Source organism: Anabrus simplex, chromosome 2 (genome assembly GCF_040414725.1).
Source record: "Anabrus simplex isolate iqAnaSimp1 chromosome 2, ASM4041472v1, whole genome shotgun sequence".
Classification (NCBI taxonomy): Eukaryota; Metazoa; Arthropoda; class Insecta; order Orthoptera; family Tettigoniidae; genus Anabrus; species Anabrus simplex.
This window is the reverse complement of record NC_090266.1, coordinates 712733446-712746159: the sequence shown is the minus strand read 5'-3', so window position 1 is coordinate 712746159 and position 12714 is coordinate 712733446.

Below are 12714 nucleotides of genomic sequence, written 5' to 3'. Positions count from 1 at the left end.
CTCCCTATTACCCTTCCAAACAAATTTCCTAACTTATACGTACCACTGCGGTTTAAATGAAGGCCATCTGAGCGCAGATCGCTATCTCCTACCCACCCATTAGGATCTAGAAATTTCACTCCCAGTTTCCCACATACCCACTCCATAGTCTCATTTAAATCCCCAATCACCCTCCAGTCAGTATCCCTTCTACACAGTATTCCACTAATAACAATCTCCGCTTTCTTAAACTTCACCCGTGCTGCATTTACCAGATCCCACACATCTCCAACTATGTTGGTACTTACATCAGCTTGCCTTACATTGTTGGTACCAACGTGAAACACTACTACCTTCTCCTTCCCCTCCTCCCTCTCTTCTACTTTCCTCAACATCTGCAGTTGTTGCAGCCATTCAATAGTCGTTGTTGAAGCTGTCAGGAGGTCGTCAAAAATTCCGCGGAAGGCCCTATGTGGGCATCTGAAAGTAATATAATATAATATAATATAATATAATATAATATAATATAATATAATATAATATAATATAATATAATATAATATAATACAAAGGGCACTAGGAAAGTTTTGCAATGTGAGTGAACGCTTTAGACTTTTTCAAAATAATTTCCACCACGCTCAATACACTTCTCCATACGTTGGAACCAGTCACTGAACCAACTCTGCCACTTTTCTTCGGTTACATTTTTACACTCTTGATCCCATGCTCCCAGAAGCTCCTCGTCGGATGCAAAATGCCGCCCTTTCAGGTTCATCTTCACTTCTGGGACGAGTGCGAAGTCACATGGGGCAAGATCAGGACTGTGTGGAGGGTGGTCAAGCGGAGTCAACCCTGATCTTGCAAGAAAATCCATTGTTACATTAGCACGATGTGCTGGAGCATTGTCGTGATCCAAGAGCCAAGTGTTGAGCCGTGACCTTGGACGGAGCTGCTTGAGAACCTGGATGACCTGAGGCAAACAAGTCTCACTGTATCACTTCACAGTATCTGTCCTTTGTGTTTCTAGCAAAACACGAGTCAGGATGCCCCGTTTAGTGAAGAATACTGCGATCATCCTTTTCTTCACTTACCTTGACTTTCGCACAGTCACAGGAGTACCCTCATTTTCAAACAGGGCTTTTGTTCTGGGATTTTGTTGGGATATCGTAATAATAAAGTCAAGTTTCGTCACTTCTAGTGATGCTATTGACGATACGCGAAGTTCCATTTTCAAACAGTTTTAGCATTTTTCAGCACCATTTCTCTCGATGTGCCCTTTGTTCCTCTGAAAGTGAATGGGGCACCCAAAAGGAAAAAACCTTTCTAACATGGAGATGGTCGTGTAGAACTGAATGAATAGCTGGTGCAGGGATGTTGAGGGTCTCTTCTACCTGCCGATATGTAACCGCCTCTCTTGCTGCAACATTTTCCTCACAGCTTCAATATTTTCCTCAGTCACTGATTCAGAAGGTCGCCCAGAACGAGGATCGTTTTCAACCCCAAAATTTCCCCTCTGGAACTCTTGTACCAGCGAAAAATTGTTGTTTGATGTGGACAGTCTTTCCCCAGCACAGGAGTCATTTCCTCCAGGCACTGATCAACAGTTAATCCACGAGCAAACTTGTAGCGCATAATGGCGCGACATGCACCTTTAGACCACACTGACATCTTAACTTGCTTTCAGTCCCACTGCTTGGTAAAAACTGGTGTGAAAGTCGCGCCTTGCCAACCGTTTTTGCGTATTGCAAAACTTTCCTAGTGCCCTCTGTATAATATAATATAATATAATATAATATAATATAATATAATATAATATAATATAATATAATATAATATAATATAATATAATATAATATAATATAATATAATATAATATAATATAATATAATAATGGCGTGTGGCCTCCAGAGAGGCCTGGTGCAGGTCTTTCTATTTGACGCCGTATAGGCGACCTGCGTGTCTGTGAGGACGGGACCCTACATAGGACTGTGGTTAAAATCACCGATCGCACAGGGAATCGAACCCGGATCCCCCTGGACCAAAGGCCAGCACGCTAACCATTTAGCCATAGAGCCGGACATCTGAAAGTGATATGTCTCACTGTCTGGAATTCTTCACCACAGTGAAAGCTTGGAGAAGGTTGCAGGCCCCAAGAATGCATCGCAGAGCCGCTTCTTCCGTGCCCAGTGCCACTGCCTTCGTGATGTACAGGCCGTACTGTAGCAAGCGCGGGAAAGCAATTAGTTGATCGTTAGGGGGGAAGTTTAGCACGTGAGTTAGTTGAGTTACATGTGAATTCTTCGCTGTTTTATTGAAATTTTTAACGTTGGCCGCATGTTTGCTCAGATATAAAGGGTTATTCACCTAACATGTTACACGGAAATAACTTCTAAACCATTAAAGATAGTAGCATTCTGTTTTCATATTCGTAAATGGAACGTAGGGTCTTGTAAAATAACGTGCTACTCAGTCTCATGAGGTGATTAACAACCGAGATATTGATACTAACTCAATATTTTTAAATAGAACGGCACAAATTCATAGAGCTGATTTAAAAGTTCATCTGCGTACAAGTTCAAATATGTAAGTATTTTCAAAATCGGACAATTACTTTTTGAGATATAAGTAAGAACAGCATGTGCTGTTTTGCATGCCGCATTACAGTTCAGTTATTATGAGTTTCGACTTGACGTTTGAGCGCTGCCTTTTGGCGGAGGGTAAGTGAATTAATCGACAGCCAATCATAGGCAGCCGATCGCTCCGAAAGAGCGCGTTAAACTCGAGTTCCGGTTAGCAGTGTTGTCCTCCTGTTGTTTACGGTAACCACGTGCTATCAGCTGTGTGTTGTATTGAGCTCAGTTCTTTTCGCGGTCTTTGTGTGTCTTTGTGCTAGGCTGTTGTTCGTTTACAGTATATTTCGTAGTGTAGAGTTTATAAAAGTATTGTTTATTTTTTTAATAGTATAGCGCGTTATATTGTAGTGAATAGTGTGTAAAAAGTGATCTAGTTTATATAGTAGCTTAGTTTAATATTTCGTTCGGTAGTTATATTGTAGGTTAATTTTAGGCCCGTGTGTGAATTTGATATTCTGTCATGTCCGTATGGCCGTATAAGTGCGGAGGACTGGAGCAACGTTGTGAGACACACGAAATCAGAGATGATTAAAGCTTGGGAGAAAGAAAGTCTTACAGACGATTATGTTGAAGAGTTTACTATCTCTTTAGGGTCAGGCGAGAGTGACACCTCAACAGACGATGACAATGCCGATAGTGACTCAGAAATGAGTGGTGTGTTCCCTTTGTAGGATTATTTCCTTCATTAGGGGAAATTGAATCTAACAGCAACGCGAGCTCTTCTACATGGTGAGTCGAAATTTAATTTAATTTACTCACGTTTTATCTTTATCTTTTCGAGCATTGATATATGTTTGTCTTGTAGTCTTATCCTAAATGGGTTGTGTATTGTTGTTCAACTTATGTGAATTATGTATGTTGCTACAAAAAATAATTGATTATAGACATATTCCAGTATATATATTTCCGTTCGTGTTGTGTCGTAAATCAGCTGTTTGAATTCGTAGCAGTTTGGCACCACAGTCTGACTTCCGGTTAACTGTCAAGTCGAAACTCATAAAAACGGAACTATAGACGGCGTGAAGTCGGGCAAGGACATATTGAGGCGCAAGCAGTTTCCTGGGAGTGAGTTCAGCCACACAATGGATACCAGGCATGTAAGCACCTGGTACACATGTGATGGGTTTGCAAAGTGTGTATGACAGACGAACACATGACAGGACTGAAAGGGTTGATGTGTTTAAAAGGAATAAAATAAGTACTTTGCCTTGAAAGGAACATAACGAAAGCTATAATTGTCACTGGTTTTAGTGTACAATTCATACTACTCTATGAGTTGAGAAATAAACATAACACAAAACACCGGAAGACCTCCATCTAGAAAAGCAAATGGTCAGAGCTGATCGTGGTGAGATGGCAGCAACACTATTATTTATGTTTTGTTTTACACGCATTAATCTCCTCAGAGCACCAGCGCGACTGTTGTAGCATGCATTCGGGAGAGCGTAGGTTCGAGTCCTGCCTCGCCCAACCTGAAAGTGATTTTCATGGTGTCCCATGTTCAACACCAGGCAAATACCGGATAGGTACCTTTGTGATAGGCTACGGTCGACTTCCTTTCCAAATCCTTCCCATTTCCATCCGTGAGAAAAAACGCTAAACTGAGGCAACCTATTACATGTCAAACAAAACAGTACAACTTTAATCTCCTTTCCCCGTTGTGTGTTCGCCAGTCATACAATAACGTTGCACACCCAGGGTATGTTATTATACATCACATTATGTTTACAGTACATGCCTGGTATCCGTTCTGTGGCTGGAATCAAGGCCAGAAAGCAGCTTGCGCCTCAATATGTCCTTGCTCCGACTTCACGCCGTCTGATGCGGCAGCAAAACCACGCATGCTGTTCTTATTTATATCTCAAAAAGTAATTGTCTGATTTTGAAAATACTTACATATTTGAACTTGTACGCAGATGAACTTTTAAATCGGCTGTATGGATATGTGCCGTTCCATTTAAAAATATGGAGTTAGTATCAATATCTCGGTTGTTAATCACCCCATGAGACTGAGCAGCACGTTATTTTACAAGACCTATGTACCATTTACGAATATGAAAACATAATGCTGATATCTTTTATGGTTTAGAAGTTATTTCCGTGTAACATGTTAGGTGAATAACCCTGTATATCAGACTGAGTCGTTATCGACTGATTTATTATTGAGTGAAAAGTCCTCAATTAGTGAAGAAAACTTAGTGTTAGCGTGCATTCATGTGAGGCTATAGGTTAAGAATATCGCTCTGCAGAGTTTTAATTTTGTAGTTTATTTGTGTAATGTTATATCCATAGTGTAAAATGAGTTGAGTTAGTGTATTCAGCGTTTTATTATCAACCACGATTTGTATATAACTGAATTAAGGTTATCAGTGAGAGAAATCACCGTGCTAAGAGTTGCTGTGTGCCTGGCTGCAAAGCCAAAATTAAACGAGGAGAGTACACTCCAGTATTTGTGTTTCCTTCTGATGAAGAAAGAGTTAGGTTATGGAAGAAGGTTATTCCTAAGGAGAAATTAATAGTTAATCACCACACAGTTATGTGTAGCAACCACTTTCCTGAAGACTGAATCCTGAGGGAAATAAGAGTCTCGTACAGATGGTGAGTTAAAATTTCTTATTATGTCAGAAACATGGGTAACATTATGTAATCAGACTTACGGCTTATGCAGCCAGTCCCTGTTATGAATGGTATGAAACTATCGCTCATAGGATCGGTTGGTGCATGCATTTCAGTGAGCTTGGCAGACTGATATGTAATAGCAACGGCTGGCTCGGTGAGGAAAGCAACGGGAAACTACCTCACTCCTCATTTCCCTAGTACGCCTCTTCAGTGACGCCTAGGCTGTTTGACAGCTGTTGGCGGAGCTGCAGAGGATCAAACCAGCCTTCGGGCTGAATACCCAACATACAAAATACATTGAATTCGGTATATTTGAAAATTCAAGTCCAATTTGTGCATTTTACCATTTTAGATAGAAATGTATTGTGAAATGACACTGCTGAGATTATTCCTATCAAATTTCATATCGTAGGCAATGGAACAGGGTTATTCCATGAAAATAACTGCATAGGCATTATCTTCTTCTTCTTCTTAATATGGTTACCATCCAGGGTTAGTTTTTCCCTCGGACTCAGCGAGGGATCCCACTTCTACCGCCTCAAGGGCAGTGTCCTGGAACGTGAGACATTGGGTCGAGGGATACAGCCGGGGAGGAGGACCAGTACCACGTCCAAGCAGCCTCACCTGCTAGTATAGGCATTATTTGCTGTTTAAAACAATAACTGAATTTCATGACAATGACAGTAAATGTTTTGTTATTGTTGGAGGTTAACTTACTCGTAATCTTTCTTGTAGGTACTGAATTGGTGGTACAGAAATAATTTATATCTGTAGTATATTGTATTGGTAATTGGTTGCTTGTTTTCTATCAGTCCTGGAGGTACAACAGTTCAGACGTTGAAAATTGCAAAGAACATCAACGAATTGTAAAGGCGTTTTTTTTTCTTTGCTAGTGGCTTTACGTTGCACCGACACAGATAGGTCTTATGGCGACGATGCGAGAGGAAAGGCCTAGGAGTTGGAAGGAAGCGCCCGTGGCCTTAATTAAGGTACATCCCCAGCATTTGCCTGGTGTGAAAATGGGAAATCACGGAAAACCATCTTCAGGGCTGCCGACAGTGGGATTCGCAGCCCCGACTATTATCTTGTCTGGTAACAGCAGAAAACAAACTGTTCTCTAGCATTCGATTCTCCATTCCAGTGGTTTATGGGGTCAAAATGTAAGTACGTCTGGTAACTGATCAACACAATTTGATGCATTTTATCCAAATATCCAGGGAATAGTTTTGTGATAAAACGTGATGTGAACGTTCCAGTTGACTAGAAAATGAATATAAATCGCAAGAATACCTCTCAAAGTGTTAGCCTGTACTCACGCAAACGAATGCATATGCGCGAGAAATAGAACGTTACGGGGAAGGATATATACAGTATATATGCATTGTATGTCAAGAACTAACAAATATTTATGAATAGCTTTTGGTTTTATAAGGTGTTAACAGTTTCTTAACTAATTTAAACGAGTGTGTTATTCAAGCGGAGCGGATGCCTATCGCCTCCAAGTCCCATCCAAAGCGTGACGTCATTAGCGCTACAGAACGGCTTGTACAATATATCACGAAGGCAGTGCCTGTGTGCACTGTGTTTAGTGGGACCCATACACTCCTTACTAAAAATAATATGTTAAATATTTGTGGAATGTTCCAAAATATTCCTAATTTCTCTGGAATGGTCCAAAATGTTCGCGAATATTCTGGTAGCGTATCAAATAACATTTCGAGAATGATCTATGTTCTAAGGTTTATGCATAAAGGATCTAGACCAGCGTTTGTATTTTCCAAGCAAGGAAATGCAACACTTGATAAGTTGGCCTACGTAAACAAAGCCAGAGTTTTCAAAGTTATGTAATGTTCGGTTGGGCACGTTAAATTGCTGAACATTGAGTGCAGTCGTGGTAATATGGCTGTGACTATAGTTTTCTAATGATTTTGGACAGTGCAAAGGTACGTAATGGATGAAAATAAGATACTTGAGATGGAGGACATCAGATTGTAGCAATCTGTCACTCAGTCGTGACCATAGTTAAGAGTGATTTTATAGGAGTCAAATGCACGGTTTATTCCCTCACTGTTCCTTTCCGTTTGTGCTACAGTGGATTGTAATTTGTTTAAACAATCGTACGCAATCAAATTGATTTTATTTTCTTTCTTTCATTCATTCTTTCTTTCTTTCTTTCTTAATCCATTTACACTCCAGGGTTGGTTTCTCCCACGGACTCAGCGAGGGATCCTACCACTACCGCCTCAAGGGCAGTGTCCCAGAGCGTGAGACTTTGGGTCGGGGGATACAACTGGGAGGGAGGACCAGTACCTCGCCTAGGCGGCCTCACCACCTATGCTAAACAGGGGCCTTGTGGTGAGATGGGGAAATTGGAACGGATAGATAAGGAAGAGGGAAGGGAGCGGCCGTGGCCTTAAGTAAAGTATCATCCCGGCATTTGCTTGGAGAAGAAGTGGGAAACCACGGAAAACCACTTCGAGGATGGCTGAGGAGGGAATCGAACCCCCCTCTACTCAATTGACCTCCCGAGGGTGAGTGGACCCCGTTCCAGCCCTCGTCCCAATTTTCAAATTTCGTGGCAGAGCCGGGAATCGAACCCGGGCCTCCGGGAGTGGCAGCTGATCACACTAACTACACCACAGAAAAGCACAATTTTATTTTCATTTATGAAATTGTTACCAAGTTTTTGTGGTAGGTAGAGGTGAAAGAAGGTGCGGGGGTGAACAGGTCTCAAGCTACGAAATTAAAGTTAATTTAAAATTTAACAAGGTTATATTTTCTTTCCAAAATTCAGAAAAAACACGAATGGCAGGTACAGAGTAGCAAGGTAACAAATTACAAGTACAGTATTCACAAGATTTGGGCTTCGAGCCCCTAACTCACAATTCTTGGGCAATTAGCCCAACTTTACCCCAAAACAAGTTTCAACAGAGGGGCAGAAAACCCCATTCATGCCCAGGAGCACTTGCTCCAAATTACACAGTAAGGCCTCCTTGAGGCGCGCAGAAAACAAAATTTTCAAGAAAGAGCAACTTGCTCTCAAAATTTAAGCCTGTCAAAGGCCACACCAAATTCCACCTTCAAGCTGTCCTCTAAGGACATATACACAGGGGTAAAATACCCAACCTACTGAGGTCTATTAAGTGAGAAAAAGGTTAATTACATGACCTCTAAAATAACAATTTGAGAGGAGGCGATCTGCACTCCTAATACATTTTGTTTAAAACCTAATCTGGCTCTAGGCCGCTAATGCAAGGGCTAATCCCATACTACGGAGGTGACTTTAGAAAAGAACAATTTACATTACATTAAGGAAGAATCGGTTGTGAGAAATAAGTTCACCTCAAAACAATATGAGTGGGAGCTCGAGAGGGTTAAGCACTCTCTATCCCAATACGTAGCTTAAAAGAGAATAGATACTAAGAGTCTTTACATTTTAGGGAAAGGTTACACGGCGAAAAAGCTTCGGACCCGCCCCGAGAGTTAAACTGCTGAGCTAGCAAGAAAATAAGTTATTATACGGCCATTACCTGGTTGTTGAACTGCTGTCCGAAGAAAGGGGCGCTTCCCGCCCCCTGCTATGTACTCTACACACTGAAAGATGGTAGAGAAGTGGCGCAGAGACCCTAAAATCAGCAGTTTATATACTCTCGCGGAAAGTTCGAGGCGTTTCAGGAAAGAAAACACCCGCCCACAATCATTTATTGGTTAGGGTTAAGCAGCATATCCAATTTGAAGAAGAAACCCCTTATTGGTCGTAAATTAATTAAGGAAATTCGGGATTGGCTAAATTCAAAACAAGGGGAAAGAAAGGGGAATACAGCCAACTTAAACAATACCAGAAAGAAATTTAACAAGAAACAAACTTTTGACATGAAAATTTCTCCAAAAAACAGTTCTTTCACCTTGCACTAGAGTGCACTATTGTAGTTCTTCAGTAGTGTCCTCTAGAAGAGAAAGTTCACACTTCTTACTACAAGCAAAACAAAAATACGTCGAAAACGACCCGGTCCAGAAACTTCAAAATTTCCAAGTAGTGACATCTTCTGAGAAACTTGAAAATTAACACCTTAAATAAAGTTCAGACTTCCTCCAGAAGGGGAGTTTCAACTGGCGCAAGGTTTGAATTAGCGGCGTGGAGGTGTACCGCCCGGTACGGACCTCCCCCCTCAAAAGTTCCTCCAAGGGGTAACACAGAGGAACATAAACTTTGTTTCAAAATAAGTTCCAAGTTATGATTTTGATATAGACATTAATTGCAGAAGCATTTATAAAATTTACTAAATTTGGTTTGATCCAGTTTCAAAATTCTTGTAGTAACTGTTGAAGTAATGTCTTTATGTTTGTAGAAGTTGAATTCAGAAGGAAAATTTTAGTTTTTTTAAGGTTGATGAAAAATTTACTAAGTCCACCAGATATTGCAGGAAATCCAAAAAAAGGTAGTAACGTTGAACTGGAATGTCCATGTAGCTGATTAAATATTTTCACGGTTGATTAAGTTGGATGGCCAGACCGGCCGCTGCAGCTTGTGTCCAGATGAGGCCGCTCGGACCCCTCAAGTACCCTGAGATACCGCTCGCCCGCACTATGGGAGGAGTAGTGGTGTTGAAGCACGCCGCGCCCGCGGTGAACATATACAGGCTGCGGGCAAGTAGCAGGTTGTGCGCCGCACATTAGCCTTGGCCGGGGGGAGGGCTCCGGCTCGCCGTGCACAGGTCGACCTCGCTGGAGTAGAGGGGGCCCTTCCTCTATCCCAGTCGCGGCACAGCGCCGCGCGGCTGCGGGGGCACTGAAACATTAAAGCTCGACGGCAGAATTTTGTTGAACCAGAATGATAGTAGGGTACATTCATTGTGGTGAGGTTGAGGGGCCAGCGGCGTGGAGAAATTCTTTTCATAAGCAAGCCACTGTGTGTAGTGGAGCAGGAGACGGGAGCGTGGTAATGGCCGTGGCAACGACAGGATGACAGTTTAACGGTTCGGGGAAGGTTTTACAAAAATGCTTACATATAAAACAAAATATTATAGAAGGGGCAGAAGGCCTTAAAGGTGGAAACCTCAAAAAAAATATAACCTTCATATTCCTTTCAAGATTATATGAAGCAAGTTAGCACAGAAATTATACAGGTTTCACCTGCGACAGGTGAACCCTAAATATCCTCTCGGTGGCTGGATTACTTAATAACAACGAAACCGGCGTCAGGAAATCGAGAATGACACACGGCCCATGAAATCTGGGGCAAGCTTGCCCGCGGGAACAAAATTCTTGACCATCACTTGGTCGCCTACCTTCAAATTGGTGGGTCTCCGTCCACGATCATATATTTCCCTAACCTTTTCATGAGACACTTTAAGATTGGCTTTAGCCTTCTTCCAAAGATCTTTAATGTTGTCCGGGTCTATTGTCTCCGGTAGAATGTCACTCAGAGACCAGAGGTTAGAGAGCGGCGTGTTGGGAACAAACTTGAACATCAAAGACGCTGGAGTAAATTTATGTGATTCATGAACCGCCGAATTCAAAGCAAAAGCTAACCAATGCAGGGACGTGTCCCACCTGGAATGATCTTCATGATGATAGGCAATAAGCGCTGACCTGAGATTACGATTAACCTGTTCAGCCAGAGATGGTTGAGGGTAATAAGCAGAAGTCGTCACATGAGAGATGGACAAGTCAAAACAGAATTTACGAAAAAGATTTGATGTGAACGCCTTAGCATTATCAGACACAATATATTGGCACGGACCAAAAGAAGCAAAAATAGAATTTAGGCAAGTAATGGTGGACTGAGCGGTAGCCAGCTTAGTCGGAAATAACCAGGAAAATCTTGTAAAACCATCTACACATACAAAGATGAACTTGTTGGCATTTCCCTTTGACTGAGGGAAGGGTCCTACATAATCAATATACAGGCGTTCCATGGGGCGCGAAGCCTGATGCGAAGACAAAAGGCCTACCTTGGTGGACATGGTGGGTTTACTAAGCAAACAAGATTTACAAGCTTTTACTAGTTCACGGATTTCACCGTCCATACCCTTCCAGATGAACCTTTCACGAATCTTTTCACAAGTTTTAAAGATTCCAAGATGCCCCCCTAATGGGGTCTCATGATAGTACTTGAAGATCATAGGCATAAGAACAGCTGGAACGACAACCTTCATCATCTTATCATGCCTCGAAGGGCAACATAGAACACCATTCCTCAGTACATAAGGGACAACATGTTCCCCAGAAGAAAGGGTTTCCATTATCGGAGCCAGCGTCGGATCTTCACGTTGGTATCTCTCGATATCCCTAAAGAGCATGGGAGCATCTGTTAAGATGGCATTAACATCAGATAGTATGGACTCGGGAGGTGATGAACTGTCGACCGCTTCATGGGTCTCGACGTCGTTGGAAAACATACGGCTGAGTCCATCGGCAACAACATTTTCGGTCCCTCTGATATGCCTGACATCGAATTGGAAGGCAGAAATACGGATGGCCCAACGGGCTATACGACCAGTACGACGCGGCCTACCTAAGACCCAGCTTAAGGCTTGATTATCTGTCTCCAGGTCGAATTTGACATGTTCCAGATAGAGACGGAACTTTTCTAAGGCAAATAAGACTGCCAAACCTTCGAGCTCATAGATGGAATACTTGGCTTCTTGAGCCGATAGAGTCCTAGATGCATAGGCGATGGGTCGCCTCCCTAATTCAGTCTCTTGAAGAAGGACTGCTGCTACTGCTGACGACGACGCGTCAGTTTGGACGATGGATTTCTTTGAGAAATCAGGCATAGCGAGGACAGGGGCATTAGAGAGAGCTAATTTAAGATCTTCAAAAGCGGCTTGTTGAGAAGGTCCCCACTCGAATTTGATGCCTTTCCTACGAAGAAGGTTTAAGGGCGCCGCTCTATTAGCGAAGTTAGGAATAAACTTCCTGAAGAAATTCACCATACCAATGAACCTGGCGATACCTTTAATGTCCTTGGGAGGTTTAAAATCACGGATGGCCTGTGTTCTAGAATGATCGACTGCAACACCATCGGGTGACACAATATGCCCTAGGAATGATATAGAGGGCTTAGCAAAGGCAACCTTGGACAACTTGACAGTTAACCCCGCCTTACGAAGGCGATTGAGAACTTCTCGCAGATGATCTAGATGTTCTTCAAAGGTCTCCGAAAATACGACGGCATCATCCAAGTAGTGATACAAGTACTCAAATTTGATGTCGGAGAAGACCCTATCTAGCAGCCTAGTGAGTACAGCTGCTCCCGTGGGGAGCCCGAAAGGCACGCGGTTGTATTCGTATAAATTCCAATCCGTGGCAAACGCTGTAAGATGTTTAGACTCTTCGGCAAGGGGAATTTGATTATAGGCCTGATTCAAGTCCAAGATAGTAAAGAACTTGTCCTTACGAAACCATGAAAAACAAGAATGAAGGTCAGGAAGGGGCACAGATTGTAACACCACCTTCCGATTGAGAGCCCTATAATCAA